Source organism: Dromaius novaehollandiae, chromosome 1, assembly GCF_036370855.1.
Source record: "Dromaius novaehollandiae isolate bDroNov1 chromosome 1, bDroNov1.hap1, whole genome shotgun sequence".
Lineage (NCBI taxonomy): Eukaryota > Metazoa > Chordata > Aves > Casuariiformes > Dromaiidae > Dromaius > Dromaius novaehollandiae.
This window is the reverse complement of record NC_088098.1, coordinates 121,358,211-121,385,120: the sequence shown is the minus strand read 5'-3', so window position 1 is coordinate 121,385,120 and position 26,910 is coordinate 121,358,211. Positions and strand designations below refer to the sequence as shown.

The following is a 26,910-nucleotide window of genomic DNA, read 5'->3' as shown; positions in this document are numbered from 1 at the left end:
ACAGCAGCTACTGAATACTTGTGTGGTCTCCTCGACTTGGCTACAAAAAGCTTTCCATCTCACAGTTGTATGCATTGCCAGTTAATACACTTTCACCTTTAACAGCGCTTGTGTTTGGTGTGAAGGATATTGAAATGTATGCTCTTTATGAGGAAACCAAAACCAACAGCGCTACAAATGGAAGCCTACCGCCATTAGAGGTAGCCAGTGATGAAGGGCAACTGGTCAGTGAAGCTGCTCGGCAGTCACGGGAAGACATTTTAACTGTCCAATGGACACGGCTCTCGCGCAGGCTCACACCTGCATTCCCCCCTCCCCGCCGCCGGGGCCGTTAGTGCGGGGGGTGGGGAGCGGCTTTCCCCGGTGAGTTAGTGCCCTGCCTGCCCCGGGCTGTAAGCGGTTGGGATGGGGGCAGCCAGCAGAGATGGGGCCGTTAGCCGCCGAGGCAGAGTCCGGAGGTGGGGGGAGGGGCGGTCCGTTAGCCGCCGAGGCAGGACGCAGAGGTGGGGGGAGGGGTGGTCCGTTAGCCACTGAGGCAGGGTCCGGGGGGGTCCGTTAGCCGCTGAAGGGGGGCACCGGGGGGGGGGGCTGTTGGCTGCTGAGGGAGGGCACAGAGACAGCAGGGGCGGGGAGACACTGGGGTTCATTCTTATTATGAGGAGCAGGAATCCAAGCACAGTTTTACGTCTGATTTATTTTCTGCCTGCGTGCTTCTTAGCACGTTGCAGGTCCTGAGATAGGTCAATTAGAATGATTGTAACTTGAAATATTTTTTTTCCAGTAATATTAACACAGTATTTGGAATAACTTTAATAAGTTACTTGGCAGTGAATTGTATGTGGCATAACTGGTACTCTTCTTATTTTGCAATATGCCTTTAGGGATGCCTGCGTTTCCTGCTTCAGGTCAACAAAAAGGGATTGGGTGAAAAAAAGCAGTTAGTTACAGCAGTTTAGATTGAACTGTTACAGTGTGAGGAAAGTACCACTTGCAATATAAGAGGACCAGTTCTTTTAGAAGCTTTCTGGTAATTAACCTGTTTGGTGGGGGAACAGTTAGTGCTTTTGCTAGCCTAATTAGTATTTTTGCTAAGTACAAAAGTTTTGCCAGTTGAGTTGCATGCTTTCCCATTTGCACACTATTTTTGTAACCAGTATTATGTCAGTGCCTGGCTTTGGTAATTAATAAGAGCACTAGTGAAGACACAGTCATACTTTTATACTGATGCTTTAGGCTATTGGACAGAGTTTGTCTTTCAGATCTGTGTGTGTTGATGAGGAAAAATAAGAACGTCCTCACAGTTGCTTGTTACCATCCTCCTTGTAAAGTCTGCTGCTGCTGGAGATCCATCAGCTGACCTACTTGGAGACTGTTTAAACTTTTAAAATTAATACAGATTACTGGCAATAATGCAAGTTAGGGAGTGGTAAGCAGTTGAACTGGCAGATCTTTGAAAGCAGGAAGGGAAGGAAGAAGAGGGGGGTGGAAAACAACTGAGAACAGGCCAATAGTTTTTAACAAAGTTTCCTGCTGATGTATCTACCCCAATCAGGAAAAGGCAGTGGAACTCTTTCTCCTGGTTGCCTGTTGCTGTTGCTACCCCTATACTGGTAAAAGCATGCATGTGATAAGTTGAACAGAAGACTGATTTAGCTGTTCATTCATGCGTCCTCCTCCGCCTTTCAGCTTTCAGCTTTCAACTGTGTCAGTTTTCTCGTCAGTTTAGTGCTTGACCATACAAATTCCAGTGCTGCATCTTGAGAACAGAAATATATGGCAGGGGAGAATGGAACGAGCCCTGTTCAGTGGGAGCCCACACTGATATTGGGTTAAAAACTGTGGCATTGCACTCTTGGTAATGATACTTTGGTTTTCTATGTGGAAAGGGGTTTTACAGTACTGCCATAGGTTCAAATTATAATAAATGCACTTCAGTAGGTGTTTGGGATGGTGATCACAGAACTCTTACTGTGCAGTTGTAATGAAAATGTTCCAACTTGTGGGTTCTGGCAAGGTGTAAAAGTTTGCAAAATACAGACTTACTTAGATTCTAAAAAAAAAAGTATCTAGTGATTAAAAAAAAGTTCATGTAACTTAGGAGCCTGTGATCTTAACTACTGGGTTTTTTTTTTTGTTTTGTTTTGTTTTTAAAGGAAATTACAGAAATCTAATATAACTAAAACTTCTCTGTATTTCTGAAGATTTTAGGCAATGGCCCCTGGAAGCAAATTTAAGAACTCTGAATTGATATTACCATGTGAATGGGAAGAATGCTTCTTTGTAGGAAAATGCATGGAGGAATTTTATAATCACATTGCGGAACACTTGAAAGAGTATCTACAGCATCCCTTGGAAAAAGCAGGTCATTTATGTCTCATATGTCACACATTATATTGCAGTTTTGAAGATTACTTCCTAATCTAGGATATAATACTGACTTCAGTTTTACCTGCAGCGCAGGCCTTCATAGCTTTTTCCAGGCCCACATGCGTGAGGCCCTTAGACCAGGGCTTGTATTTGCTTTTTGCTTTGCATCTGATTGTCCTTGGGTTTTGTTTCTGTTGATAGGTATTGCTAAAATAGAGACTATAGAGGTGAAGTCATGAGAACTTTTAATGAGATTTTTTTTTATAAGATTAGGGTCTAAGTAGGTGTAATTTTCTGAAACAGATTTTAGAAAATTGTTTTTGAAAGGCAGAGTTGTTGCCTTTCAAGGATCTGACCAGGTGCTTAAAGATTCTAAATTTAAAGTAGCAGTTGTAGGAATCTTTACAGAAACAGAAACTTTTATTGTTTGTGCAGTAACTGCATAACTTGCATACATACACTGAACACTTCATGGCTGGTGTTGTACTCTGCATCTAATAGGATTTAATGTACTTAAAAGGAAAACAAAAAAAAATCCTATTCTGCAGAAAATTATAGGCAGTCTCTGTGGATGTAATAGCAATAATATACTAGTCTTTTTAATACAGCTTTTTTGGCTCTTGTGTATCCTGCTCTTTATTCTTAACACTGTAATCAAGTGTAATTACAGGTGTAGACATTTTAATTATAGGTGAATGAGTTTTAATAAAAGGTGAAAAAAATAGAATTGGACCAACGTTAACAATGCCTCCGTGACCTAACCTGAAGAGTGTCATAGTGTAAACCTAAGAAAAATACTAATTTTTCCCAATTTTTCCCACTGAATTTATGAATTGTCTTTCTGCAAAAAGTCGTGTTTTAAGCTCTTAAGTACTCTAGTATTGCTACAGTTCTGAAAAAATGGAAAATCCGTTTGCCCTTGAAATTTGCAAGCTTTACCTACTGCATTATCAGTAGATAGCAATTATCAGTTTCTCTGCTAAGGTTATTTACAGATCATGAGGTTATGACAAATGTAAGTACTAAATGGCGCTTGGTAGTCTCACTGTTGTGACACACAATTCCAAATTTCATACAGTATTCAGTAAAATGTTCGTTCTTTCTTTCTTTTGTTTAGAGCAGTACCAGTGTTGGTGGAGAAGTTGTGAATTTTTGGCAAAAGATCCCAGAGAGCTGATAATGCATGTCAATTTTCACAGTTACCACACCAAACTCAAATTCATAGGCTCTCAGTTACGGGCACTGCATCATAATTTGCCAGCATGTTTGCAGAACAGCCATAGCCAACATCAGTTACCAAGGATCTCAGAGGAATTTGTTTGCCACTGGGAGAATTGCGATGTAAGTGAAATATGTTGAGATGTTAATAGGTTGTGGAGTTTTTTCCCCCCTAACTTTACCTTAGCATTCCTTGGATTTGGCATCTGGAAATAGAGAAGTCTCACTGCTGGGAAATTTTGCTCAAGCTTACCTCTAAATAGTGTCCTGCTATCTTCATAACTAATATATGTTAGTCATTGGTAGCATTCACCAAATGTAAACAACATATTTGCATAACATCTGGGACCTTGAATTCAAGTTTTCTTTCTCTTCGTGGTGACTACACTGATCTTTTCCACAAAGATAAAACTCTTGTGTTTTTAACAGCATGCATGCAAACTTGGTAGTTAATAGAGAAGGTCCAGAGGGTTTCTTGTTTATTCAGAGAAAGGTGACAGAATATCTCATGTTTCCCTGGGCAGTTGGAAATGGTTTTGTTTGTTTTCTGGCACAGGGTGATATCAGGCATTTGCAATAAGCCGTTCATCTTTAAGTCTCGTGTTCAAATATGGCCAAGATTGGTTTCACATGGTTTGTATCCTGACCACTTTGTGGTGTCCTATACTAAATAAAATGATTAGCCATTCAGTTTCAGTGCTGCTATTTCTATATCAAATGAGCTAAGATCATTAGCAATTGCTATGTTTTTGTCAGTGTTACCACTTACTATATACATTTCATTCTGCTTCTTAGAGATGTTCTTTCCTGGTCAAAGTGGGGTCATATTGATATGACATCATAGGGAAACACTTTCTCTGTTACTTTTGGGCTCAGAAATTCTGTTCTTTTTTGTGGCCAGAGAGTGTTACCTTTGCATCATCCACAGAACTGATACCTTGCTGGTGGCATTTTCATACCATCTCCTTTTGTTTAACTGTTGAACAAGATAGATTTCAGACAATCTTCCTTAACTACTACTTTCCCTAAAGTGAGAGACCATGTTGCCTTTACCCTATCTGATTTACATTAATTTTTTTCATGTATTATAGGTGGGTTTGGTTTCATTTGAGTTAAATGATACAACTGAAAACAAAATAAAGTGATACTCAAGAAGGGATCGAACTGAAACAAAAGTTGTACTGTGGAAATCAGAAAAACAGTAAAATTCAAACATTCTGCACACCTCATATGGGCAAATCTGATGTAGTTTTAATAACAATGAATTATGAATTAAAAGTTTTGCTTGTTTTGAAACAGCAATGTTTATGAAAGGCCTTTCATCCTTTTTCCTTCTGTCTCTCTAGGCCTTTCAAAGATACATGGGTTATCACTCTTAAAGCCTTATTTCTTCTATGACTTTTTCACATCAAAGATGTGGTAAAATTAGTTTATGACATCAACCATGTTAGCTGAGATTATTTCCAGTTTTCTCTTAATAGTTAATGTTTCAGTTAACAGATTGTTTATGCTACAGCACACACAAAGGTGAGTACCTCCTAATCTGTATATTATTTCTGTCCAGAAATAATCTCATTCGTCTGTTTTGGCTGTGAATTTAAAATATCTATGCTCATAATGCTATGATATCTCTTTTTTTTTCTCTCTCTCTAAGTGAAATAAGTAACATAAAAATCTGAGATTAACAGAGGGAGAGGTAATATGTGCTGTTGAGTCAATCTGTCAGAAACTCTTATTTCTATAACTGGAGTCTTTTATTTACTATGGGATTAAGTATGGATGTTCCCCGTTCTCTTATTTTTTAAGTTAAAAACCCAAGCATATAATACAGAGCATTATTTAATGTTTGTCAATCACACCACACAAACAATCCATAAGCTATGATATTTTGACTATGTTTTATAGCTTATGGAGGTAATCTTTCTTAAAGTAATTATTTTTTAATTTAGTAATGCTTTTTAATATATACTGAACAGCCCTGACTTGCATATTGCTATGTTGGGCAATTTATTTGAAAAGCAAGTTAATCTTCAAAACTTTCCAAAGTTTGATTTAGCTTGGTCTGACAGTAAACACAGTCTTTTCAAAAACATGCTTAAAAGAGAAAAATTTTTCACATTAGTTGATTTCATGTTCCACTTTTCATTTATGTAAGTGGGCAGTTTTGGCTGATGGAATCCTTTAGTCTGTAGCATTTTGCCAAATCTTTTCATACATGTTTTTTCAACTATGTTGTCAATTTTATTAGTTAAAAGAATGTTTCCCAACTCAGTAGGCAGGCTAGACTAGACCCAGAAGGCGGGGTAGGGCACAGTGAAGAGAGGAACTTCGAGGGCAGGGAAAACTGCTTACCTTTCCCACCCTCCTGCAAATATATTCCCACAGTTATGAATATAATTCTCTTTGAGAATCACCTATACTGCCTCTCTGACTCTTGTGGTGCCTCCTACTTGTGTCAGATTCCGTCTCTCCAAAGGTAAGGTTACCAACTCAGGCAACAGCCCCAAAAACTTCTCTCCTATTTATGTATAAAGAAATCTTCAAGAAAGTTAAGGCAAAACACTTAGAGATGGTGACCTTAATTTAAAGTGTGTTTAACCTGTACATGCTTACTCTCATTAAGGAGTGCAGAGGCTTTCGATCACTGTCTAGCTCAATACCTTTAGTTGATTCACCATAATATGCCTGTATGTTTTCATATACACAAGACCTTGGATTTCTCAGATCATATTTCAAGCCTTTTAGAGGAAATAAGGGCTTGTCTTTCCCAGGGAGCTATTGTGAAATACACTGAAATATGAATTTAAAATGCAGCAGTTTGTATTAGCTCCTCATGTGAATTCTCTCCTCTGCACAAAGAGTGCCTTTTAATAGCTCAGCTTAATCCATTCTCCAAGTATGATAGGATTTGGATGATTAAACACAGATAATACTAGAGAAATATTTTTTTCACTTAAATAATTTCCTTAAAGAAAAAAAACCGTTCCAATTTGAATCAGCTGTACATTATCTGCAGTGGCAGTATTAGCTTCAGGAGTTGCATTTGTTTCCACTTTCCACACTCTGGTGTTTTGATTCTGCTTAATGCCAGATCAATTCCCTGACTCAGTTCACTGTCTAGCCTTACAAATAATTGTGCTGGTGCAGCAGAGCGGGTGCTATACTGAAGTAAGGGGCTAAATTATTGTGGAGTGAGAGGATTACTTTAAATTGCCACTGATGGCAGTCTGCAGATGAGTGACACCATCAGCTGCTTGGAGAAGATGCTGTATGCGGTCTGCATTCACTCTGCAGGTGTGGATTTTTGTGGAGCGATGAAGAGGCTAATTAAGGTTTAGTCCCTCTTGTCACAATACTGACTGGTGGAGTGTTGTGTCCATGACACATAATTCAATCTAATCATTGTCCAGCCTTCTCATTTCTATTGGAATTATCTGTGCTGCCCTCATAGACATCTGGGTGAACAGAAGCAGGTACAAATGAAGGGAGGGGAGAAGATAAAAATATGTGAAAGCTATAATCAAAAGAAATACATTAACAGACACAGTTCCCCTGCCCCAAAGAATAGGTAGCGTTCACTGGATTGGTCTAGACAGACTTCTTCTAAACTACTAGATGGTGAGTCTAAATTCAGGACCTGGCTCGTGTAGTAGCGACTGCAGAAGGTTCCATATTTTTGTAATGGATGTCATTTTCTCTATGTTGGGGTCAGATAATTAAATGTTACTGCAGTATTCACTGGTGTTTATTCAGTTTCTTAAAAACACTTCTTTTAATTCTTTGTTCCTGTCAGTTGACTTCCTGCCAAAACTATCTTGTTTTCCCCATACTTCTGGTTTTTTTAGGTTACCTTCAATAATCCAGAGTGGTTTTATCAACATGTTGCTATTCATGCCTATGATACTGAGAAAGAAACTATTACGGATCAGAAGAAAATTGTTTATTGTCACTGGAAAGGTAGTTCACTTACTAAACTTCAATTTGAAAAAGTATTTCACTGCAGTGTTTCTCATAGAATTCACTTAGTGCTACACATTGCATAGGCGCATGTCAAATAACTTCCCCAGGTGTTTTTCCATCTATCTTAAATACTTGCAGAAACATTTCTGTTTTATAGGCGACATGCTTTAAGTATAATAATGCCTATCATTTGTGGGGCTGAATCTCAACTACCATTTGGTCTAAGTTGAGGAATGCTAGTACTGAACAGGGTCAGGTTTCTTCATAATTCTGCCTGTGAGTGATAGTCTAACATACCCATTCAGACAGACTTTTCATTTGTATTCTACCACTTAAGACCAGGGATGTTTCCCTCACAACGACCATTGATGGTGAGCTTACTCTCTGCTTTCCCTCATCTGTTCCCTTCATATCAAGGGAATCATACCTATTGCCATCCCAGTTTCTCTCAGCTCTGTACTAAGAAAGAACATTTTTAATGCACTCTCTGACCAGGTTGCTAGCTACTTTGTGTGATACGATTATTGTCACTGCTTAATCAAAGCTGATGTTCTGCCCTTGGCTCTGTTGTAGAAGCCACATTCCATTGGCAGTCTTTCATAGCAAATGCCTTTATTTTGACTAAGGCCTAAAGTATGGACTGCAATTTGATCTGCATGTCAGTCAGTTTCAGACCTACAAAGTGTATGGACAGAACCTCTCAAGCAGAAAAGACTTCCTGCAGAAAATAATTAGACAATTTGTTAGACTCTGGTCCTGGGAGAGATTAATTCAGTACTCGCTTTTAAATGTCAGTCGGCTATGTCTCTTAATGTGTATTGACAAAGTCCTGGTTTGATCTGAATTGTCTTTGTGAACCCCCCAACTGTGAGTCTGCTCAATTCATAGGTTAGAGTTACTTTTTGGGTTGGGTATTCACTGCAATGATGGCAAATTCCAGTCAGTGGATGCAAGGTGACATCATTTTGTTCCCTTCCCCTTTCCAGGTCAGGTGACAGATTTTTTGTTTTTGGTTTTGGTTTTTTTTGGCTGGGGAACTCACTCCAGTGGCCTGACAGCATTGAATCTGTAATCCTTAGATGAGCAAAAAATACACATCTACATGATCATGGCTTTAGAAAACATAGACAACTAGGACAGCTGAAAGGACTCTGATGGTATAGGCTAAAGAACAGAATGCAGGAAAAGGAAATGTGGAAGAGGAATGTGGTATGTCTTCAGATATGTTTAATAAAAACCCTGCTGTTAGGAACAGGGAAATCATCTGTGCTCCATGTCTGTGTTGGAAAAGATAAGTAATGGCCCTAAGTTAGACATTATGAAAATCTGTTTAAAGGGGTATGTTGAAGTGCTGTGCAGGTTGCCTGTGGAAACGCCAGAGCTTCTATCACAGGGGGACTGAGAAAACCTTTTAAGACCAAGGTGTAACTAATCTTGCCTCAGAACAAAAGTATGGGTCCTGGGTATTAAGGGGTCTAATAATTCTGTGATCTTAACATTTAGAGTGGCGTTACACATTTGAAAGCAGCATGCAGAATCATAATGTCCAGGCAGTGAAAGAGAACTTTTCACTCCCACCCCCAAACTTAACAAACAAGCACAGTCAAAGGAGATCTAATCCCCTCTGTGAGGAAGCAGTTGATGTGGAGTTGGAACAACAAACAGAAAGTGCACCAATCTGCAGTCTGTTTTCCAGGGACCCTCAGTACACTAGCTAGTGGTCTGAGTTGGCTGGTTTTGGGTTTGTGAGGGAACAGCAAGAGTGGAGTGTTCTGCAACGGAAGGCAAACAGGGAGCAGAGGGTGATGGTAAGGCAGGCAGGGCCAGGGATCTCACTGACAGAGCACCTGGAAAAGAAAAGCAGAGCAGGTCCAGGTGATGCTGTCCAGGGTCAGTTACAACCCAGTGACCGCTAAGTTCACAGTGACAGGGCAGGTCTGAGGTCAAGTCAGAAGTCCAGTCAGCAAGTCAGGGTCAGCTGGGTGCAAGGCTCAGCACAGCGTACCTACAGGGTAGGTAACTGCAGCTCCCGACCCAGTGAGCACAGGGTGCATGAATGGAGGCTTCAGATGAAGCTTCTCACTGCTTTTTCTTACAGCTTCTGTTTTCACAGAAATCTGATCTCAGATTACATAACTTTACCATATCAGAGCAGACATTGAGCAAAGGCAGCTAAACACCTAGATGTGTAGGGCAGAAGAGATTGCAAAGGATTACAGAGAAAGATCGTTACAGGCTGATCAGGGCAACTGGAATCTGTTGGTATGCTCAGGGCTCTGACAGTTCACAAAATGAGACTGTAAGAAGATTCGGTGTAATAGGCTGCATGTCATGTTTTGAAATTGGGTTCAGAGACAGAACCCTTTGTGTTACACAAGAATTACTGGTCTTCCAGCTCCTGATCTAGATGGTTCAAGGTCTCTGTGGGACATAGTCCTTGTTCCATGGCCTCTCCTGATCAGAAGAATTCTGTACACAGTTTAGATGAAGGAGACATTGATGATCCTATTTCCTCCTCATAGGTGAGGTTTTAGGATTTTCTTTGTCCTCTGATGAGGAGTCTAGGGCTCTGTCACTTTACTAAATATGTTAGTCTGGAGCTCAGAAGTTGTCTCCAGGAAGTTTCCTATATTCTACCTGTTGGAGTAGATTTGAATGGTTATCAAGGTTATTGCAGTCCTGTTCTCCTACTAGAGAGAAAGTCCTGATGAACAGTAGAAAAGGAAATCATAGTACATGTAGTTGGTCAAATGGACTAGGTGAGTCCTCTTTGTTGAATGAATTTAATGTATTAATTTCTTAGACCTAAGAATATCCAATGTGTCACTGAGTTTGATTCACTTGGTTACCATTTTCATGCATCATCCGCAAAAGAATCTTTTATCATTTCCCACCTATTGTTCTATGATTTGAATTCAGTCCTCTTAACTCTTAGGAGTCTCTAGTTGGATCCTGGCTATTATTTCACCTTTCCAGAAAGGTAGCTTTTTTCATAGCCTTTATCTTTGCTAGGTAGATGAGAGACTCATGGCTGCTCCCTCTTATGTGATAGAGTAGCATACTCCTTCAGATCTATCTGAGGTTTTCTCCTGAAGATAGTTCTTGAGCTTCATTTAAGCTAACACGTTAACCTCCTAAGGATTTTCTCCATATGTCTCACATGTCAATAGCCAGAGCTTGCTTCTGGTGCTGTTAAGACTAGTTTGATATCTACAGGACCAAGCTGTTCCTGAGCTCAAGAGATCTGATGACATGGCTATTTATATGCAAAGATTCTTTGGTGGATAGCTGATTGGTTGGGGTTAACCACTATAGAAATGTGTATGTGGAGATAGAAAAAATGAAGATTAAAAAAAAGAGATCAGTAAGTGGAGTTCTTTGAGATGTATAGGCGACATATAATCTCTACCCCATCTTGTTCACCTGTTTTTCTAGAGACTATGAAGATTGCTGGAATTCTGTAATGGGGAGGCAACAGAGATAGTAATGCATGTTATCTCAGTTCTACTATATGAACATATGCGTGGAGTTAAAAAAAAAAAAAAGTGACATATGAGAATGGAAAGGACAGGAGCATGCCCTCCGCAGATTCAAAACTCAAAATTTTTCCTTTTCTGTAGGAGGGACACATGGCCAATGTATCTTGAAGAATTCTGATTACTGACAAATAATCTTTGACTTTGGAATGGATATTTGTGAGATTAAATGCCACATAATGTTTGTAACAGTGATAAATTGATTTTTTTTCCTAGAAAATGCTTCACTGTGGGTTTCTAAAGATATAACAGTAAGCCATAAGTATGTACTAGCCTTTTCTGTATCTACTGAAGAAAAAGTAAAGTGCTTGTGCAGCTTTTTTTGCTTTAGACTGTTCCGGAGTATTTAAGGGAAAGTACAAGCTATGGGATCATTTAAGAACCCACACACAAGAAAGAGTTGTGTCCTGTCCAACTTGTGGAAGAATGTTCTCCAATAGCACTAAATTTTTCGATCATGTGAAGAGACAAGTTTCAGAAGATAGTAAGTGGATATGTTTTCTCTTTATATTTCTTTTAAGAGATTTTAATTGAAGGTACTTTATGATAGTGTGCACATGTGCCTTTAATAAATATTTCTATTTTTCATATAAGTCAACTGCTTGACAACAGTGTTGACTCCAGGAAAGCAGTTTGTTTTCATAAATCATGGAAGTTCTCTTGACTTGGCAGTTCTGGTGAAGCAGTGTAATGAGTGAAAACAAACAAACACTCTTAGATCCGTGTTTCAGTGGAGAAGCTATTCACCTGGCAGCTGTGGCATCGCACTGCCTCTCTTCCCTCTATGCACAGCATGGCATTCCACTGACACAGTGAAACTGCCTATGAAAGGGAGAGGCTGTTGCTTGTTGAAGAGACAACTTTCACTAGAACCAGGTTTAGATTACAGCATCTCTGCAAGTAATCCCAATGATCATCTAGCTAGTTTCAGAGCAAAGTATTTTCTTCATGAGAACACTCCCTACCTCAACAAACTGTGTATTAATTGGTGTACTTTCCTGTATGCTAAAGAGGAAGGGAGAGGTGGTTGTTTTTTCTGTTTTTGAACTCTTGGAATATGTTTAGGAATTGTGAAAGCTTTGGTGATGGGAAATATGTACATCCTAGGTAATTGATACAAGAGCTCAAATTTCAAACTCTTAGTGTTTTTGAACAGATTGCTATACTGTTGAGAATAAAATTAAATTACTGATAAAGAATCCTTTTCATTGAGCCTAAACTAAATTTTCTTCTTAAATGCATCGGTCATGGAAAGAATACTCAAACTGTCTCAGTGTTGTGTTAGTTTATTCACCAAATTGGCAGCTATAGGTAATTAATTAATATACCTTCAATTAATTATTTGGATTGTCATTAAGTATTTTCTATTTAAAACAGAACAAATATTGGCTTGCCAGAACTGTGACAAGCACTTTGCCAATGAAAGGCTGCTACGAGATCACATGAGAGGACATGGTAAGTCAGAGCTTTTTAAAATAAAATATATTTTTCTTTAAGTCATCCTGTATAGAACAGGTTTTGATAGACTGCAGAGCTAATAAAATGTCTTTGTATCAGCTGAGAAAATTAATATACAGAATAAGAGGAGCTGGTTTACACCTGCTGGAAAGCACAAGTTTCATTGCCAGTCTGTCTAAAGCATGGGAGTTCTTCATGCCTTCTGATGAAAATGTTTAAGGGGCTTTTCGATGTGGACTTTTCTATTCTGCATTAGCTTCTCATGTTGATGCTTATTCTTCACTTGAATCCATATTTACTTGCTTTCACAACTAGGGTCATGGTTAAAGCCAAAGCTGTATTTTAACTTGGGATGCAACTTTGCTCACTTTGCAGTACCTAGGCAGCCTCATTCAAATGCTGTAGTCCTTCACTGACCTAACCGCAGTCTCCCTGAGGTCCCCAAATTATTCCCACAAGTTATACTACAACAGCTGTGACTTACTGGGAAAGAATCCTAATGCATCTGAGCACAAGGAAGCATGTGATACTGCTCTTAGATGTACAGGAAATGCAGAAGCTGTGAGGTGGGTGTGTCTTTGCCTTGGGAATAGGGATATTTGAGCTATGTAGCCAGACCTGGGTGCCAGTCATTTGGACTGTGTAAACGTAGAGGTAGCTTTGTGCAGACTCACTCAATCAGGGCAGATTCTACTTTTTAGTTGTATTCTTAAAGAAAATCTGTTTTTCACTGTTTACAAATCAATACCTTGATAGTTAACAACTATGTACTTGTTTTGGTATTTACTATGAGCCACTAGGGCAGACTATGTTCATATGGAAACGGTTTTATAGTTGACGTGGATCTCACTAAAATACTTTAACTTTTATATTTTTGTTAGACAATAGAGATTTTTGTTTTGTTTACTAGGTTAGTTTTCTTCCTTTTTGTCAAGATAATTTTAGATAGAAACTGGAATCTGTTAAGGGTTTTTTTTTGTTTCTATTAGCTAATGAAGCCTTTTAAATATGCTGATACTCTTATTAAAATGAATTTGATATATTAAATAAAGGACAGAGCTAACTGAACTATTTGTTTCTGGTCACTCTGGCTGCACCTAAGCCTTTGTCGTAGGTGGACTGTGCAATGTGCCCTGCTCTCCTGGTCCCCTGATAATTCAGAGCATGTGTTCTGTTTGCATAGCCAGGGAAAATCAGATGGTGGCTGGACCTAGGAACACAGATGATGTGAACCAATGTCATGTCCCAGTAAGCCACGGGGAAACAGCTGGATGTGAAATTGGCTGAGGAATCTGGGAACTATTCCTAGGTCCAGCTGTTTAGGCATAATCTAAATCCTTTAAGATATTATATCCTGTTACTTACTCAGTTCATGATTCAGTTCATTCTTTAAAAATTTTGGCAGCGCACCTGTCTGTTAGTGCAGTCATTTTCAGATTCTTACCCCAGCATATTTCATAATAGCTTTCTGGTGTAGATAAACTTTGAAATTTTCTTTTAAAGAGGTTTCCTACACAGAAGAAATTATTGTGAAATAAGTTGCAATATGAATGCAAAGTGCTGTCTGAAATCATTCCCTACCTGGACACATTTACATGTCAGAAGAACAAAGTGAACAGTTTGTTACTACCATTTTAAGTGACTGTTGAACTTCACTAATGCAGTTTTGCAGATTAAGTTATTCCAGACTAGCTTCTCACATGAAGCTATTTATTTCAGAGGGAGAATATTGTTTTTCCTGATTTAAGATAAACTGTGAGGAAAAGTATCTATACAGGGAGCAATTCCAGAATCGTTACAGCACGTTACACTTACTTCTTTTTTTGAGAAAACACGAGCACTTCAACTGCAGGTTTTTCACTGGCCACCTGTAAAGCATTGGGCAGATTATAAAATAATGTGTTGTTTCAAAGTCCTATATATAACAGATTTTGTCTACATCCCAAACTTTTTTATTGAGACTTCTCCCACTGCACATATCATAGGTAGCAAAGCAAGTACTTGTTCAGCTTAAAAGGTTACAGTCCTGCCTGCCAATCTGCCAGAAGTTCTCCCCTGCTCCAGAATCAGCAGAACAAACCTGCATCTCTGCCTCAGCCATTGCAGTTCATAGTCTGGCAGTTTACGAAGCACTTCCACTATTATGCTTTAAGCAAATACACCCAAGTGTGAAATGGGGAGGTGAAGGGCAGACACTTTTTCCTTCTGCCACCTGTTTAGAGTGGTAATATCTTAAATGCTAGAAGCAGATTTGCCAGTGCTTGCCTGTCAGAAGGCCTCCAGACCACATCCACCTTTTAGGAATCCTCCCAAAGTGCTAAGGGCAAGAAGATAATTATCCTTTTCATTAGAGGCTACAGAGTGAAACATGATCCTCTACACCTTTTTACCTTACGTTTCATTTTTGGAAAGTAATTTGAAACATTATAAGATTGACCACTATTTGACTACCATCTTTGTTATGTCTCCATTCCATTTTTAGCTCCTTTTTTTATCTGTATGTTTCAGTCCCAAATGTATTACAGTCTGTGAATTTTAATAAGAGCTTTTAATAGATGTTCCTGTCATACATCATAGCAGACTGAATGTCCTGGTGAAGCTGTGAGACAGAATTGAAAGTATCTTTCCTTCTACAGTTAACCGTGTTACATGTCCACTTTGTGATATGGTATGCACAAGTGTCTCCTCACTGAAAGTACATACCAGATTCCGACACTGCGATGAACGTCCTTTCCGTTGTCATCTCTGTGATAGCAGGTAAGAAGATTTGAGGCTTGTAGCTAAATAAGCAGAACTGTAGAACTGAATTAGTGCTTTATATAGGAGTTAGTAAAGATAAGAAGTTTTCAACTACTAAAATAAACTCTTCAATCAAGAAATCTAATAGATTGATGCCTTTATCTGTCGAAACATAGTTCATGAACTTCTGGCACAAATAGGACTGATGTGTTAAAAGGTAAATTTTCTCAGCAAAACTACATGTACTATCAAATGGTCATCATGACAAGTTGAGATGTGTAGCAATAGTGTCTTAAACTGTCGGTTTTGCCATTCCAAATGATGCTGTTTCCTGGGAGAGTCACAGTCTTCTCCTTTGAGCAGTTCTTCTGTCACAGGCTCACTGTACCTTTTGCTGTCTTGTCCTGTGATTTTTTTTCATGGTGGTTTGTTTTCTGCTTTCATCATATGAATGTTACATTAACAGCAGTGAAATAGAAAAAAACAGGGTTGCAATGTGATAGACTAAGTTGCGTATATAAACATTGGCAGAATTATGTATGACTTCAGCAGAGAAGATGAAAAGTCTAACGTTTGTATGCTGGAAGTGGCATAAAGTGAACAAATGTGTAAGTACTTTTATGTTCACATTGTGGGTGGACAGAAGGAAATAACCTGAATTTGTAGACCAGAGAGGATGAAGTGACTGTTCAGCTCATGGACAAGAATTTTCTGTGTGAACAGAGAAGAAAGAATGATTGTTTGCAACATGGCTGGGGAAAAATTACCTAGATTTGGACATGGTGTGGATGTGTGGGAAGAAAGAGGGAATGGAAGAGGAAACTCAGAGCACATCAAAGAGATGTCTGTATTATCCCCTTTTCACAGGTGGAAAAACTGAGGTAGAGAAGAGAAATGATTTACACGTTCCACTTTCACTTGTCATTGTCAGAGCCAAAAATTAGCACCTCCTAGTCTTAAGCATTAACCACAAAACTACTCCTCTGTACTATTATATCTGTTGTTTTACCTTGTTTTTAGTTTTAAGAACACTTATGATCTGCATAAACATGTTGAAACACACAATGATTCAGATGCCTACAGCTGTGATGTTGAAGGATGTGATTTTACTTCACGGACTTGGCAAACTCTGAGACGGCATTACAAGAGAGCACATGTGGTAGGTATATTAAATAGAAGAATAAAATATATTGCTATAAATGAGACTGAAGTTTCATATTTATGTGTTTAGTTTCATGTGAATGCATGAAATATGCCATTTAGCCTCAAATCAGGTACATATTTGTACATATTTTTAGGACTCTTGCAAGTCTTATGCAAATGCTTGACTCATGCTTACCTATAGATTTTGACTGCTTACCTTAGGTGCATGCAGTTGCATACTCAGTCTTGAATTCTGGCCAGCCCTTTTTTTTTTTTTTTTAAATTAACATGCTAATCCTAATCTGCAAAATAAAATATTTCAGGGATTAAAATCCATCATGTTGGTACTCCACCCCTAGAACTAATGTGTTACATTAAACTGGAGAAACTGCAAAATGTGCAAAGCATACAATGCTTTTATTCAGGCAGGTCTTTGGCCACAGCATTAAAATACATTTTTGGCTGCTATAGTTTGTTCACATTTGTTGCCTGTTTTTTCAGCTTTCTGAGTTATGATCACTGCTGTATTAGAAGCCGAATATCTTTTAGTGGAAGCTATATTTCACACTGTTATTGAAGACAACTGCAGCACTGAAAGCTGTGCAGAGAATTTCCACGTTCACTGGGGTTCCTTAAAACTTTTCCTAAAACCCATCAAATTTTAAACTTTTTAGGAAGTTAATTTCAAAAAGGTTTTCAGCTAGTTAGTGTGTTTTCTTTCCCCCTTTTCAACAAAGGATTTTTTTTTATCATATATATGTACTAGCCTTAAATGACTTGAATATCATTTCTTTCCAAGAGTGATGGTATTCTGAAATATAAATGCCACATCTGTCAGAAATGTTTTTCCTGGAGTTATACATTGACCCTACATCTTCGAAAAGTGCATAAACTCAGCTGTCATTCTCGTTTCAGGTATGTTAGCAGTCGATTCTTGTTCAGATCATGAAATAAAATTTTCTTTTCTTCTAGATTTTGTTTAAGAGGATCCAAATATTTAGTTAAATGCTATCTTAATTTTGGTCCAACTTTAAATGTTCTGAGCATAAAACAAATTATTTTTAAGGTTTCACTATGGTGACAGAAAGCCTGGTGTAAAGATGGTTAACCCAGGAAAAAGAAATTTGCTTTTATAACTTTTGCCCCTAGGAAATTTTCTTAACCTAATTTTTTGAAAGAAATTTGTTGACGCAGTAAGTTATCTCTACTTAGGAGACAAGCTTTACATATCAACAGCTTTTGTATTATAAACAAATCCCACTCTCATTTTGGGATAAAGAAGTCTGGCTAACAAAATGTAATTATGGATAGATGTCTCTTCTGTTCAGTGGTGTATATTTGATTAAAAACTAGTCATTGAAACTCTATTGCAACTGTGTCTTCGCACAGTGTGTCTTTTGAGTGCCACCTAATACATAGCAATCTGATTCAGCATTTAATTGTCGACCTTTCCAGTTTCGACAATCTAGTTAGATGTTATTCTTACTTTCTGCTGTAAAAGCTCCGTTTTTAACCTGTGTTTTCAGTATTTTCAATTTTATTCCCTTAGATATAAAGAAGATGATGAGGGATATGGGAGACTGAATGTAGCAGTATGTAATGCTGTTGTGGGTCTAGGTCAGGCTCTTAATAACAAGATGATAATAAAGAAGTCTTTGGTAAGGCAAAACAGTTTTGCAAGAGAAAGAGGGGACTCTTGCAAAAAAGACACTTCAACTGTAGAAGTACCTTTCACACAACTTCAGCCATGGTCTCAAGCTACTGGAGAAAATATTCTGGTAGAAACAGAGACTTCTAGAGAGGAACCTGTCTACTCTGAACTTCAGACTGCTGTACAGCTATCTGAAAACTCTTCTACTTCCCCTAAAGGTGATGAGGCAACACCACTGAATGCAAATGAAAAACTCATAGAAATTGAACTGGGCTTGGGAATTCAGATAGCTTTTTAGAAAACCAGCCTTTTTGTGGATTTTACTAGAAAAAAGAGAAGAGGTAGATATTTTTTAAACAAAATGTATAAAAGGAGTTTGCGCTGTTGTCAAAATACTGTATATAATACTGTGTGGTTTTTTTGCTGCTTTCATGTTCAGTTATTTTAATGTGCTTAGAGAATATATGCAAGATGCGCCTCATATTATGCACATATATTACCTGCATTAATAGCCCTTTGGAAGAGGAAGTTTTAGGTTTCATATATTCATATTACATAAATATGGAAGTGTATATTTATTTATTTATTTATTTATAAAACAAATATAGCCCTCGGGGAAAAGCATTGAGCCAATACACTAGACAAATAGTTTGGACTGGTAGGTAATACATTCCACTTTTTATTAGCCCCCTATGTTACTTACTAGAAAACAGATAACAGCTTGTGAGATATTTATGTATAAAATCTACAGAGCTTTTTGTCAGATTTTTTAGCTTTGTTTAGTGACTTTAAACATCTTTCAATAGTTATTAGAGAGACTTTATTATTATAATGGACTTTTAAGCTACAGTGTGTTGTTAAATGAATACCTTAAAATAGAAAAGGTTACATGTAAATGAAATAGTTATAGATATTCATAGAGCTCACTTTAAAATTTATATACCATTTAGTGTAACTGAAATTTTACAGCCACTGTTGGGTGGTGCAGGTACAATGACTTGAAAGAAAATGAAAGATATTGGCAGCATAATTAAATGAGCCTAACTGTATTTTCAGAAATAATTCCACATAGCCATGGTTATTCTGACCTGTTAGGTTCAGTGCTGGCAAAGACATTTATTTATTTGATTCTTGTATAAAGGGTATAGTCAAAAAGACAGGTATCTTTCATCACAGTAAAAATGAAAAGGAAGTATAACATCCAAAACATTTTTTAAACCAAGAAATGTGAATGAGCTCTCCAACTAAAATATGTAAGACTTGTACACGTGAGAAGGTAGTATTCAGCCAAATAGAAAATTCATTTACAATATATTAGCTATTACAAGCCAATTTCCCTTGAGGACCCAAAAATATTCTCTGAGAATGGCTTGCTGTGCCACTTTGAAAGCACTTTTCAGCGCATACTCAGAGCAGCATTGCATCATCATCACGTACTGAATGCTCATTTCCTTACGCAGACAAGCTGATATTAGCAGCCCAGGATAAGCAACCCAACCTACAAATGGGTGAGTCCCCAACCAGCAAAGGATGGAGTGATACTCCAGACTGGGAACAGTATGAACAAAAATAGGTCATCTGAAATTGAAATGAGCTTGTCATTTAACTCTTAAGGCAGCCAAGGATTCTGAGAAGCCTTTATTTGGAAGGATTTACACCATACATTTTCTTCAGCAAACTGTTTCCTCATTCCAGCGTAGTCTGAACTGACCTCCCCATCGCCTAACTGCCTATAGCTGTTGCATCCCAACTGTGAGGACATGCTGGGCCTGTGTGCTGGGCTAGAGGCAAGGAGAAAGCAATGGCTCATTTTTTCTCCACCCAACAGCTGGAAGAGCACAGCACCCTGCTCGGGAGCCTTGGGGAAGGCCAGCAGCAGTATATGAGGTAGTGGCATCAGTCATCGGGTCCACTATGAAGAGCTCTCCTTTAACTGTCCTGACCGCTTTCTCCCTCACTGAGGGAGCTGGGCACAGTTCCTGTTACATTTGTTGTCCCAGATAGCACGGGAAGGGAGAGCTGACTGAAGGGGCTATGTCATTTGCTAGAGTTGCATGATGAACTGGAGTGGGGCTTGCTGGAGGAAGCTCTTGGTGACTCTTCTGACAGCGTGCTCCTGTGTTCAGAGAACACTCTCACTCCCGCTTTGCCTCACGACCTAGACCAGGTTGTCTGCAACATTTAGCAATTTTAGCAGGAGAAGGAATAAAGCCCATCACAATTATAGGCAGATTAAAACTGAAAGGCAGTAAAAATTTCTTTCCTTAGCTGTCCACCTTGTTCCTGTCTTGAAGGCCCCTGACTTGAAAGTTCCTGCTTTGCAGGCAGCTGGGATCTTTGTGCTCAAGTTTTAGTCTTATTAAACATGCAAGCTCTAATTTGTGGCAATTCAGCTGATGTTTCAAGAGCAGTTGAGCCACCTGCACAGTGGGGGCAGGCCAGACAGTTGTGGGTGGCAGCCTGATTTTAATCTGCCTTTGTTCATGAATCCAAGCCCCAACCTTTTTAATACTTTACAATACAGGTAAAACTGACTCACGTTTCTCTGGGCCATGATTAGGTACCACTATAGCCTCTGGGATTTCCCCTGCTAAATATCAAAGGCCTGCTACAAACAACAGAGGTGTTAATACTTCCCAAAGAAAGAGTCCTTTGTAATGGAAAGCATTAGTCAACCAAAATACACAGGAATCTTTTCCAGATCTTCTGTAATAGTTTACCAGAAGCCTCTAATCCATTATCCAGCAATTCAGTCTGTTGGGCAGATCCCCATGCCTGCCTGATTGGGGTTTGCTGCCTTCAGTGCAAGCTGCGTTGCAGGTACTGAGGTTAATTTACAGAAAGCCTATTCTGGATCAGGGCCTCACATGGCAGATTAAGACATAGTATTACATATTTATATTTGAGCTGTGGAACTGTACTTGCAGTGTAAGGATATGACCTACAAGTTCCAATGTGTATTGCCACAACTTCTTGTGAGCCTGTTCAATACATTTTGGAAGACAAAATCGACTGCAGTGGCAGACACAATGGAATGATTATTTATTAAAGGAAACTGATTTATTAAAAATCATATTTTAAAATAAATTCCCTCAGTTATGCTGTTTAATGACACTCTAGAGCTTTATTCTACTATTGCTTGGTACCTGCTTAACTTTATTATTATTATTCACAGTGTTTGCATTCACACAAGGGCCCTAGAAAGCTTTCAGCTAACTTCTTAAATTAAACTAACTTTTTGATCAGATACCTAGTTTAGAATTTTTGTTTATATACTAGTTTGTATACGGAGGGTTTGTTGACATCATTGTATGCATTACAGTAGTAGTTAGAGACAATGGATTTCAAAGTTATTTTTTCAAAGTGTTTTTTCAAAATTTATTTTAGGATTTGGGTGTTATACTCTTAAGATGGTGGTTTGCATGTACAAAGCCAAATAAAATACTCATCTGAATGAAAGCACTTTGGTGGGAAAAGGCTTTTTTTCTGATTTTCGCATCAAGTTACCAATTTTTCATGTCCATTATTTATACCAAATAATTGAATGTAAACCTGTTCGTTTTGCAAACTAGTTCCTGCTCAATTTTTAACATAATTTCGAAGTTGTTTTCTCCCCAGCCAGTGTTGCTGTGTCCAACTCGGTTCTGAATGCCGTTTCATGGAAGTGCCCATAGAGGGTGCCAGCGGACCGAGCGCTCTAGCTCAGCCTGCGAGCTCCGGGGTCGCACGGTGGTTTGTGTGACCTGGGGTAAGGATTAAGCAAATATCGTAGTCGAACATATACTTTATTCCGTGTTTCCGCGTGAGGAGAAGCTCTGTGAGAAATATAAAATGATGTGCTGGGATTTGTGGGACCCAGCTTGAAAAGCAACTTCTTCCTGTGCGCACCAGGTATGAGGTGGTTGTGAGTCATTTGGGACTTGTTCTCATGGAGCCACATCATCAGATAAGGTTAAATTGGCACAGGTCCATTGGAGTCTGTAGAACTAGCATAATTTGTAATAACTGTGGATCTGGCACGGTGACCTTTGTGTGTGACAGGACTGAGCCCTTAGCTTTGTGGAGAGAGGAGATAGCTCGCCGGACTGACAAGGAAGCCCTTTGATAATGACCTCAGAGATGGTGCCCTAAAGCGCAGCTAACAGCAGGAAGAAATGTACCCGAAAAATGGGGGTCTCTTCCAGGAGGCAGAGCAAGACTGAGCTTGAGGAAATCGTACAAAACACCTTTTTGTTCTCAGAAGTTTGAGAAGGAAAATTAAAAAATATGCATTCTTTCCTGTAATACCACAGAAACAACTGTCATTCATTGCTTACTCTAATGTGATTAATCTTTTTTTATTTGTATTTTTTTGCTTTATACAGTCTCGCTACCATCATAAACAGAGCTGATAATGAGATATATGTAATTGAGATGATTGTTTAATACTTCTCAGTTAAGTTCCTGAATGCAGAGCTTCTGTTATTATTACAGAGAAAGAATGTTAGCAAAAATAGTTCAGTAGTTTCTAAGAAAGCAGTTATGAAAAAGCACAATATTTTTCTCTTGGAAAAAAGTTCAGATCTGGATCATTAATAAGCTCTAATATTTTGTATATGCTTTAAAATTTAGCATTTGGGAGATGAGTGGTTGCCCTGCTGTGTTTTTTGGCTAAGGCATATAATTCCATGAATTAAGAGACATGTTAAGAGCCACCTCCAAAGTTTACTTAGAGCCCAGAAGCAGTATTTTTCTTACTAGATCACATCAAATACAGCGTATGTTCTGTTACTGTCTCTGCAGTGAGGTCCCTATGTGATCTTGAGCAAATTATGATATGTCTCAGTTTCCTGCCTCTAAAAGAGCCCCCAGTTTTACAAGGAAGTTACAAGATTTTTATTAAATTGTGTTCTGATTCTGTTTGGTTCAGATCTTATAGTAATGAGCGCTAAAAACATGCTGATGAAGGCCCAAGCATATTCCCCAACCTGTCACTGCCTGACAAAATTAAGCCTGTTTCATGGCTTAATTTTGTGAGTTCAAATCAATTTGTAAAGGAAGTGATTTTTGGGATGCTGAGCAGGCAGAGCTTCTATTAACTTAAGCTCAAAATTAGCAAAGATTCCTATGTGTGCCTGATTCTGTGCAACACAAGCAGTCCAGTCGAAGTGTGTAGGTGACTTTAACAGGATTATCTGTGTTATAGTTTTCATTTTTGGTATTTTTCTTTTCCAGTGGAAAAGTTGGTTTAAGAATTCCCACCTTCTTCCTACCTCTCATTTCCTTGTCCAAACTACAGTTTACCCTCTTAGTTGTTCATGGAGCTGCGCTTTAAACCAGATCAACTAGGAACTTCTTAAACTGAGTTTGCCACTGCATCTACTACGATGTGTAATGATGCTTCCCTGTGTGTTAACATTAATGAGCATGCAGTAAATCAGTCCAGCTCTGATCTGGATGAAAACTCACCAAGGTGCTTTTTTTTCTTTTTTTAAGTGAGATAATTGAGCTGATTCAGTTACTGTTCAACAATATGAATGCTAGTACAACCACCTGAATACTAGTACCAACACAAAAGAGGGGACAGGAACATGGAGTTAGCGGGGGTACGTCTGCACATCCTTTGGTGACAGTATAGTTTTAGATTGACTTAAGCCAACTGCAGTATTGCACCATTTGTGTATAAAAAGCTCAGCATAGCTTAAATGTTTGCAGAGAGGAGGAACAGATGCATTTTTATTTTATCTTCTGGAAAGTTACAAGTTGGCTACTGCAAATTAGTGCTCTTTTGTATTGGCTACTATTACACAGTTGGAATCAGCTACCTGTTCACATAATATAGAAGCAAAACATCGTAGCTGTAGTGTGTAGGACAAAGCTGTCCAACAATTTGTTGAAACTCCAGGTTGGTTTACGTCATACACATCAAGCAACCCTTTAAAAGGTTATTGTTCTAAAAAGAAAAGGCTCAAGTACTGTATTAAATCCTGTTCTGTGATAGGACTAAGAAATGCTGCAAGACAGAATGAAACAGAGTAAGGGGAGAGAGTTTTCTTTGTGATGCCACTGCTAATGTGTATGCATGGGAGAGAAGTACCTACACAAGACTGGTTACCCTGCCACAGAAAGGTACGTTGGCTTGACGTCATTTGTTTTTGATAAACCTAACACACTGACTGTTGTTCATCATCCCTCCTGTCTTCTATGCATATTTTTTATCAGAGAATTGACTGCTCTGGAATTCCCTTGTCACCTTCTTTTCCAGCCTCATAAAGACAAGCTCTATTGGTGCCCCTTTTCCAGCCTTCCAACGTTTCACCAACTAAAACCTCTGAAGCTGGGCAGCCAGTTCTCTACACACCTTACAGTGAATTGTATTTAGGCCCAGCCCATTCAAAAGCACCTAAGTAATCAAAAGTCTCTTTGACCAGCTCTTTTCGTGTTATGTCACGAGCTGTCCTTCACTGCTGGTGTTCATAGAGTTAATTCCCAAATCACAGTACAGGTAAAAGGGCCTTCATATACAGTCCATTTCTTGCTTAAACTTAATTTTTACTGTCAACTAATTGCAAATTGGGTTTCCTCCAATTTGTTTAGCTTTACAGCTTTTGCCAACTTCCCAGTGAAATAAGAGTTTAAATGGTAATATGTCATTAGTGGAGTAAAATATTTGGTGTGCTGTTTGGGACTAAGTACTGCACACCTCCAGAGGGTATGCTGTCCAAGGCTCTGCAAAGCGCTTCAATTTAAGCAGAGCTCCTGCTCTGCTTCAGTTTGAGAGCATGGAGGTCTCCCCACACCAATCCAGTTGCAGCTAAGGCCCAAATCAAAACAGGAAAAAAATTAGGATGATGATAGAAGGAAGGAAATGGAGAAGGAGGTGAGATAGAGGTATATCGTCAGGTTACACGGGTGGCCTAAGGGCTTGTCTCTACACACATTCATTTCTTATTCCTGATTTATTTACATACAGACATTTCAGAATAAAGAAGTGTTCAGCTGAATCCAGAATAGGTTAAGCAGGAACAATTCCATGTGGAATAAAGCCCTGGGAACAGACTTGATGTCCCAAGTCTTTTTAAAGTAATTAAAATAAATGCTTCTATAGATTTTTTCTAAATGGATCTTTGCAAAGACAAAAAAGAGAGACTACTGCTATCTTAGCTATAAAACACTTAGCATTGTCCTCTGTTGTTTAACTTGCCAGACTAAATGATCACACCCTAATGGCCTAGAAAGTAAACTTGAGTCTGATACTCATTTTTAAAATGAGCTTTATTAAGGCATGATACGTGTGCATGATAGGTCATGATGCAGATAGCAATACAGTCTCTTTACCATTATGTTACATACCAAAGGTTGCAGAGGACTTCTTTTCAAGTGCCGTATCTCAGTGACAGATTAAGGCTTCTTATCCCTTTATCCAAGTCCTATGGTAGCTGCTACTAGAACCATAAAAGGATTCAGACATTGAAATCTACAGCTGTGATGAGCGAAACTCCTAATCCCAAGGGCAACTGAAAACCATAGACACATCAGTTTTTGGCAGTATGGTTTTCCGGAGCCCCAAAACGTGGCTTCAGAGCATGCCCAGAAAGACTCTGGTCTTCACAACGCTGAGCGCTTGCCCTCTGTCTCCTAGAGCTGAGCAGGATGTGCAGATTAAGGGTTTCTCCGTCCTTTGCCAGAGGGATGCAGCTCAGCTGGGGTTCCCAGAGCTGGCCCTGTTTGAAGGAAAAGGAATGAATGTGGTTGTTGATGCTTCCCTCCCCTTTTATTTAATAGCTTGATTGTTACAGCTCACCCAGCATGTGGAGCACTTGCCTTCAGCTCCATTGCTTTTGCCTGAGGAGGACAGACATGTTGTGCTCCAAGGAGAGCACCGCAGTCACCAGCCTTTGGGGCTGCTCTGGCACCGGGATCCCTGCTCTGTTTACATGGAAAATGGGAAGAGGCTGTGTGAAGGGGGCCACTGGAGAGCTTCCCTGGGAGAGGGGAGAGCTGCCCTTGCTCTGTTATTTAATGTATATTGTGTAAAGCAAGGACTGGGCCCTAAAGCCTCCTCTGTCTCGGGGGAGATCCTACTTGCTGAGTAAAGTGTCTCTCTGGGACACTTTTCTGTGTTTTTACTGTACCTCCTGGAGCACCTGGGCGAAGGAGAATGTGTCCTGTGTGAAGTCCTCTAGGATGCTGTCCCTGGCTTGTCTGGGTCCACTCCCAGCGAGTCCTCATGTGACTGCAGAGCAGGAGGATCCAGAGGCCGTGTACAGACCCAGCTGGGTCTGAGTGCGCCCGGAGGAACTTGCTGCACCCCGCATTTTGGATTTTTCTTAGTAGCATTCAGTCTTTATGCAGCCAACACTCCTGCTTGCTGTTAATCAGAGTTTGCCTCCGCGAAACGCAAGGACGGATTTCGCAGAAGCATACATTCATGCTTAGATGGGCAGTTGGTCAATGTACAGTTGGCAGCGTGCCAAAGTACACAAACTGCACTGTTGCTGGATTTGGGCACATACACATACAAATACATAGTTCGGCTCTTAACCCATGCTGATTAAACACTATACAGTCTTAAATATACATATATATATATATAAAAATATATTTTATATATATATATGTATGTATGTATATTCCTGAGCTCAACCAAATCAAACCCTCACTTTAGTAAGAGCGATCCCCCAGCAGCGCACCTGCACCGCTACCCACAGCATTAGGCTGCGGAAGCCGCGAACCGCCCGCCGCGGGTGGCAGCGCGACAACAACCGCCGCCGCCGCCTCGCCGCGGCGCGGCCCGGGCGGTGGCCCAGGAAGTGTCGTCACGCCCCGCCCCGCCCCCGGGCGCGCCTGACTCACCTG

At 39.3% G+C, this 26,910-nt stretch overlaps 3 long non-coding RNA genes across 3 annotated transcripts; 2 read left to right on the top strand and 1 right to left on the bottom strand.

Annotated features, from left to right (window-relative positions):
* The first annotated feature begins 270 nt into the window (after nt 1-270).
* Nucleotides 271-12,533, top strand: LOC112996146 (uncharacterized). Its single transcript, XR_010390895.1, has 5 exons — nt 271-363; nt 2,202-2,362; nt 3,485-3,708; nt 11,413-11,565; nt 12,459-12,533. It is a non-coding gene; the product is annotated as an uncharacterized LOC112996146 (long non-coding RNA).
* Nucleotides 12,534-15,182: 2,649 nt separating this feature from the next.
* Nucleotides 15,183-21,408, top strand: LOC135330716 (uncharacterized). Its single transcript, XR_010392763.1, has 4 exons — nt 15,183-15,296; nt 16,299-16,437; nt 17,221-17,336; nt 17,971-21,408. It is a non-coding gene; the product is annotated as an uncharacterized LOC135330716 (long non-coding RNA).
* A 3,900-nt stretch (nt 21,409-25,308) lies between these two features.
* Nucleotides 25,309-26,895, bottom strand: LOC112996184 (uncharacterized). Its single transcript, XR_010392758.1, has 3 exons — nt 26,187-26,895; nt 25,876-25,980; nt 25,309-25,775 (listed from the first exon to the last, which is right to left on the bottom strand). It is a non-coding gene; the product is annotated as an uncharacterized LOC112996184 (long non-coding RNA).
* Nucleotides 26,896-26,910: the final 15 nt, after the last annotated feature.